Source organism: Fukomys damarensis, unplaced genomic scaffold (genome assembly GCF_012274545.1).
Source record: "Fukomys damarensis isolate Sample0158 unplaced genomic scaffold, DMR_v1.0_HiC HiC_scaffold_23, whole genome shotgun sequence".
Lineage (NCBI taxonomy): Eukaryota > Metazoa > Chordata > Mammalia > Rodentia > Bathyergidae > Fukomys > Fukomys damarensis.
The window spans coordinates 18,776,894-18,784,676 of record NW_022900935.1 but is presented as its reverse complement, the minus strand read 5'-3'; positions in this window follow the sequence as shown (position 1 = coordinate 18,784,676).

The window sequence follows — 7,783 nt, the reverse complement described above, 5'->3', positions numbered from 1 at the left end:
TTTTTTTGGTACCGGGGATTGAACTCTGGTCCTTGTGCTTTTGAGGCAGGTGGCAGCACCACTGAGCTAAATCCCCGGCCCTGAAATCTCATCTTATTAAAACACTTCTGCACTGCAAGAGAAACCACCAAGAGACCTAAGAGACAACTCACAATGTGGGAAAAATTTTTATCAGCTGTTCTTCAAAAGACTACTATGTAGAATAAAGAATTAAAAAATCACAGACCCCCCAATATAAAGACCCAATTAAAAAATGGACATCTGACATAAACAAACATTTCTCAAAGAAGTAAAAGCAGCAAATAAACATAAGAAAAAATGTTCAACATCACTGGTCATTGGAGAGATGCATGAAAACAACTATGAATGTAATTGTATTGTATACCTAGATTGTACCAATAACCTCAATAAAAAGGAAAAAAAGAATATACAAATAATTTTTTAAAATCAGACCCCCCAATATAAAGACCCAATTAAAAAATGGACATCTGACATAAACAAACATTTCTCAAAGAAGTAAAAGCAGCAAATAAACATAAGAAAAAATGTTCAACATCACTGGTCATTGGAGAGATGCAGATGAAAACAACACTGAGATTCCATCTCACCCCAGAAAGAATGGCTGCTATCAAGAATTAACCAATAAAAATGCTTGCAGGATTGTGGGGAGAGAGGAATCCTTATTCATTAGACTGGTGCCACCACTGTGGAAATCAATATGGAGATACCTCAAAAAGCTAGGATTAGAAGTCCCATTTAAGCCAGCTATCCCTCTGCTGGGTATCTTTCCAAAAGAATTAAAAGAATCATACTATAGAGATATATGCTCACCCATGTTTATAGCAGCACAGTTTGTAACAGCGAAAATTTGGAAATAACCCAGTTGTCCATCAAATGGAGACTGGATAAAGGTGTGTATGTGTGTTTTTTTTAAAAAAAATAAAATGGAGTATTAGTCACAAAGAATGAGAAACTAGAGATATTTATAGCTAAGTGGATACACATTGAGACCATACTCAAGTGAAATTAATAAGTCACACACACATGTGTAAATGCTGAATAGTTTCTCTGGTGTGAAAAACTAAAAGTGTAAATAAGGATCAAAATGTATAATTGATAATGTGAAATAGGAAGAAAAGGTCTAAAAGAGTAGAGGAAGTGGGAGGGGGAGGGGTAAGGAAAAGAAAAAATATGTAAAAAGGAAAAACATGGAAACAATGTGTTTGTAAACAGGGAAGGGTGGAGGGGGTGAAGGGAGGGCTGGGGAAGGGGGAAAAATAAGAACCAAGGTAAGTCTTGTAAAGGTACAAGATCCCAATGATGACTGTCACTGTATTGTATACTTAAAATGTACCAATAAACATAATGAAGATTAAAAAGAGTAATTTATACAGTAAAATCACAACGTGGATCAAACCACAACCAACCCATAGCAGTGATAGCGAACCTGTTAGAGCTCTCAGTGAGGACAAACAGCCCGCCATGGCACAGGTGCCGCCAGTGCTCCACCACTGACCTAGAGAAGAATTAAAGCACAGCCACTGAGCTAAGTTGATCCAAAAGGCAAACGAGGTGGGTAGCAAAGCCACATGGGAAGAACAAAGGCTTTTTTGGAAAAAGGTCAGGACTGTGGGTGTTCTGGTCACTTACCTGTAGGTCAGATGCCTGGCTGGGCTCGCTAGACCAGGTGGTGCTAATCACAGCACAACCTCAAGTTGCTGCTTATCTCTAGGGAGACTGCAGACCTGGCTTTTGCATCTCCATCTGGAGGCCTGGCTCCCTTCAGATTTGCTTCCAGCCACAACGTCTCTCCCCTTTTTTTTTTTTTTCTTTTTCTTTTTTTTGGTACCAGGGATCAGACTGGGGACCTTGCACTTGCCAGGCTGAGGGCGGAACCGCTGAGCTCAATCCCCGGCCCTCCAACCACCATCTTTGTGTCTCATCTTCTGTGCTGACTTTTTCGAGGGCCCAATCCCTTTCTGACTGCGTATTAACTTCTGTCTAACTTAACCATCTGTGGGAGCCTGGCTGAACCAGAGCGACTCCATGTTGACCAGCGAATGACCTGGAGGCTGTCGCTCCCCCCACCCCTTATGGAATAACTAGTGATTAATTGTGAATTGTTGGGTGGCTGCTTTGAAGTAGCTGGGAGGCTAGATGGAAACTGTAGTGAACACAGAGACCCAACATAAATCAAGCCACTCCTTGCTTGCCTGTAGTGGAATGTTCTGAACTTTGTAATCTAAGTTGAAAATGGAAAAATGGATAATCAATCTGCTGATCATTAGTACGTGATGGTCAAGTATATGCCTGATGACCACTAGCTCAGATTAACTGATTCTTTGCCTTTGTCCTCTTTCTGTAAGTTTTAAGTGTAAACCTCCCCCCTTCAGCCCAATATAAAATGGCCTCTGTTTCTGAGCTGGGCACCCTTCCTGAGCTACTTGGCTTAGGAGGTGCCATCTGGCCAGACTAATAAAGGTCTATTAGCCAACTTGCCTGGTGTGTTCCTTCCTGGGTGACTCTCGCTATCAGACAAGCTCCTGGAGCCTCGCTGAGCTACTGAGCCCAGCATCGTGAAGGCCTCTTGGCTGTTCACACTCCAGGAGTAAAAGTGAGACTCAAGTCTTACACATCTATATTATTAGCACTGAGTTATATCCCCTTCCCTTCCTTTATTTTGAGACAGGGTCTTGCTAAGTCACTAAGTTATGCAGCCTGGGCTCAAATTTATGATCTTCCTGCCTCGGAGTGCTGGGAGGCTCCCAGGAGCGCACCACCACATCTGACTAAGAAATAACCTTTTATTTACTTTTGCTTGAAAAGAGACAACAACCACAGCTGCTATGCTAAAGTCAGAAATTACCCAGAAGCTGTGGTGTTAGGAGAACAAGGCCTGACCCTGCTCTGAGGCTGGGATCCCTTCCTTTCAGTCCCGGTTAGGCAGTGACAGGTGCAGAAGGCCTCACAGTGTGTGGGGGGAGCATTTGCATAGCCTTCAGGAAGCCCTGGTTAGATTCCTGGCACTGCAAAAAAAAGGGAAGGAAAGAAAAACAAAACAAAACAAAAAAACCCTCTCTAACCCACTTCCTCAGGCTCAAGGTCACAGGTTTCCATCCGGGTTCTTCTGCCCCGCCTGCGGTCCCCAGGCCGGAGCAGCTCCGCCTCACCCTTCTCAGCAGCGCACCGCACCGCTCCTGGCTTGGAGAGGAACCCTCCTTGTTACTGACCGGGCCCGATTCTTGCCAGTCGCGGCAGAGATGAGTTTTGCAATGACAGAAAATAGTTCATTTACAAAGTGAGTCGGGCAAGTGTGGAGAGAGGGAGCAAGTCTCAGTCCGCCTCCAGACAGGGTTTGGGGCCTCTCAGGGGCCAAGGCATGGGGAAAGGGGGTTGGAGGTTAGGAACAGTCAGGGGTCTGCGCGTGCATGATCCATCAAACTTCATCAGCTGTTACCCCGTGGCCCACCCTCGGGACTGCTATCTATACCTCCAAGGTTGGTGCTTCAAATCAAGTAACTGCTGGGGGTGTGGTTCACCCTGGGCTCCATCCCTAACAATGCAAAATGAAAAATGGGGAAAAAAAATTTAAATGTAAAAGGCAAGTAACTAAGAGCAGGTGAAACATGTTAAGTCTGGAGGTTTCCTTCAGATTTTCCCTCTGTTCACCAGGGCCTAAAGACCACCACATCGGCCCCATGGTCCCGAGGCTAGATAGGGTCGCTTCTCAAACTCCCCACACCTCTCTTCTCCTCCTCGCCTCACCTCTCCTCCTCTCTACCCCGCTCGCACCTTCCTCCCAGGCAGGGAAGGGTCCTGTACGCCCCAGCCCTCTTCCTTCCCAGAGCAGAACCAGGAGGGTGCGCCGGGGGGTGGGGCCAGCAACTAGACACGCCCCCTGGAGGAGGACGCTTGCCCGCCTGCACAGTGAACAAAGGGACAGAGTCCCCAGTGAACCTCTACGAGGGGGGTGCGCCCCTCCAGAGATCTGTACCATGGTCTCGGACATCCTTGGTGTGGAGCTGTTCATGCTGTCTTTGTTAATATAAAAGCGCTCAAACCTCATTATGGAAACTTCTAGAAAGGAGACAAAAGACAATTGATACACTTTAGCAATTGTTTCCAGAGTATGTGAGCTTTTGTGTTTCTCCATTTCTGTGTTGTGCAACTGCAAAGACAGTCTCCCGCTCAGTCTTATTTCCTAAAACAGGAAGCGTGCTGTTAGGAGAAGCACAGCCGATGAGATCGTGTCTGAGAGGCGGCAGAGGCGCCAGAAGCGCCTGGCAAATAGTACAATGACAGATGCTGAACAGTTGGCACGCTCCTGTGTGTCAGTGTCACACTACTATTTTCACCAACACCCCCGGCTCCTGTGGCTCAGAGAGGTTGAGGAACCGGTCCAAGGCGACGCAGTAAAGAGGTGGTGGAGACACAAAGCCCATCCTTTTATCTGCATCCTCTACTGCAATTCCAGGCAAAGCATTCCGGGCTCAGCAGAAATCCACTGAGGCGTCCACAGTCTGCTGAAACATGGGAAAGAGATGATGAATTGTCATTTCTCCGGCCTACAGGAGAACTCTGGCAGAGCTGGGCGTCAGTCCTCGTATCGCCACTTTGCACGGCTTACACAAACCCCTCTCTTTCCTGTGGTTCAGTTTCCTCATCTCGCTGCCTTGCTCTTGTGTAGGGAGCAGTGAGCAACAGGGGCTATACAGGGCCTGCCTGGGGCGTACGATCAGAGGCCCACAACCCGCTGGTGTCACTGGCACCGGAAATGTCCCTCCACCTATGACCCTTGCTCAACAGCCCCTCAGGCCCTGGCCACCTGCATGCTTCTGTGTCCCTCCCATGGGTTTTTGACAAAGTCCTTGTCCTTCTTTATTTCATGGGGTCTATGAGAGGCTTCAGTCGTCTTTCATCAGGGCTGAAATGTGCTCTTAGGGCTGTAAAAACAAGCACCTCCTTGCCCAGAAATTCCACTCATTCTTTCAGTCAGTCACTAGCAGCACTGGTTTATCAAGCACCTACTGTGTGGGGGGCCCTATGATACACTGGGGGCCAGATGAGTGTGCCCTGGTCTCTGCCTGCTGGGAGCCAACTAATTGCTGAAGAGACAAAAAGCAAACAGCCACACAAATAAATATATGACTACATATTATTACTACTACTGTTATTTTTTAATGTGGTGCTAAGATTGAATCCAGGGCCTTACACATGCTAGGCAAATACTCCAGCACTGAGCTAAAGATCTTTCTCCTCCTCCTCCTCCTCCTCCTCCTCCTCCTCTTCTTCCTCTTCCTCTTCCTTTCCTCCTCCTTCTCCTTCTCCTTCTTCTTCTTTCTCCTCCTCCTCCTTTTTTGTACCAGGGATCAAACTCAGGACCTTGTGCTTGCAAAACAGGTGGCGGCATCACTGAGCTAAATCCCTGGCCCAAGATTTTTTACTTCTCCTTGAAACAGAGTCTTGCTATGTTGCCCAGGCTGGGCTTAAAACTGTGATCCTCTTAGGCCAGGCATGGTGGTACATGTACCCTCAGTGCATGGGAGGCTGAGGCAGGAAGATTGCCACAAGTTTGAGGCCAGCCTGAACTACATAGTGAGTTCAAGGCCAGCATGAGGCACATAGAGAGACCCTGTTATGCTGAAACGAAAGAAAGAAAGAAAGAAAGAAAGAAAGAAAGAAAGAAAGAAAGAAAGAGAAACTAACTTAGGAAGAAACTTAAACTTTAAAAATCCAAAAACCAAAAACTTGTGATCCTCCTGCTCCAGCTTTCCAAGTAGCTAGGATTACAGGTGTACACCATGCTTGGCATATAACTACAATTAAATACACACACACACACACACACACGCACACACACACAAATTATAAGAGCAATAACATGGTTTTGATATGTCTGTTGGAGTATGTGTTTGACTAATTTTGGTCAATCCACTTCTGGGATGAGAGAACAACTGTATTTTCTAGGGGAAAATGCTCATGAGATAAAGAGAAATGTAGGATTTGGAATTTTCTGTTGAAAGTTCCCATTCAGGGTTTTTTTCGACACCATTCTTCAATGTAAAGAATTAGAGCTCTCAGGAGAAATGGTGGGGGCAGAAACAGCCCAGAAGAGCCTGATGCATCTTGTAGCATTAGAGAGTAAGAAAACACCCCCAAAAAACAAAACAGTGGAGACAGGTTGGAGGGGTGCAGGAGTCACCCCGAAGGGACTCCCAAAGCTGGAAACTAGTACCACAAAATAAAAAATGCAGCCTCAGATTATTAGTCAAAGTCTAAAATAAATACACAAGCCTATACTGACCTGAATAAATAATTAAGTGGACGAATGGATAAATAAATGGGGGAGGAAGAGACGACTCTTCCTTAGAGAATTCTAGATAACTTATTAGATGCTCCTCCTCCTAGAGGTGAAGCTGAGTTCCCACGAGGGTGAGCTGCTTTCAGCCACTTGTTTCCAAAGGCAAGAGACTGGAAAGGGACAGCCGCAGCTTTAATGTGGAGAAACCCAGCCAAGCCAGCTTAACAAGCAACCAGGGCAACATCAACAGCGATGGTCGGACGTGACCTGCTCCCCCATTGTGTGATGAGGAGGATACTTCAGTTTTGCAGGATGTCCCCTCAAATCCATAACCCCGGTTTAGTTATGAGGAAAAAAAAATCAGACGAACCATTACCAAGGGACATTCTGTGAAGTACCTGCCCAGCAGTCCTGGGGATCATCAAAGTCAGAAGAACCGTGGGAGACAGGAACACACGAGACGGGAGCCATGACGACTAAGTTTCTGAAGCAGAAAAAGTACACAAAAAAGATCAAACAAGGCCTTCAGTTTAGTTATGGTAATGTCCCAAGATGATTTCTTAGCTTTCACAGTGCATCATGGTACTGTGAATTGGCAACATAAAGGGAATCAGAAGCTACATCAATGACAGTTGCAACATGGTACAATTTTTGCAACTTTGCTGTAGATTGAAAGTTTAAAAATTCTTTATAGACAGAATAAAGACTAGAAAGAACAACAAAATGTTAGTAGTAGTAAATATTTGGGTGGTGGGAAAGGCTACCCTTTATTTGGGTCAAATGTTCCTTACATAAAATTTATTCCTTGTATTTTAAACTTTTGTTATGGCTGAAGAAGTCTTTTATAGAGGCTACAAATTAAAAGCATTTTGACAAAAACTGCATCATCATTAACCCTCACAGACAGCTAGGAAAAGATCCCCATATTACAGACGAGGACCTTGAGGCTCAGAAAACCAAAGCTGTTTGCCCAAGTTCATATAACAAGGCAGAGGAGGGTCTGGGATTTGAACCCATGATGGCCTGACTCCTGAGAGAGGGGTAAAGGAAAAGCCTTGGCCATCCCATGAGCTCAGACCTTGTCGGTCGGCCTCAGATGCAGATTTCTCTTTAACTGGAGGAAGAATTCTTAACTAGAAGTAGAACTGTCCAAAGAGTATGAGTGTCCGGGAAAGGTAATGAGTTTCCTGTCAGGGGAGGTGTCCAAGCATAGGACCATGGACAATTTTCATTCATTCAACATCTTCTGGATATCAAGAGTTGATCTAGATGCTCTGTGTGACAATGGGAGAGGCAGGACTTGTAACACCACTTCAGTGATGAGGAAATTGAGGCAAGGAGGTAGAAGCGCCTTAACGACGAGGGCCAGTCTCGCTCTGGTGCCCGGGTCCCACCGACCCCACCCTGGGCGTGGCTTGGCGGGAGGGCGGGGGCTTTGTCGGAAGGGGCGGGGCTTGTCGGAAGGGGCGGGGCTTGTCGGAA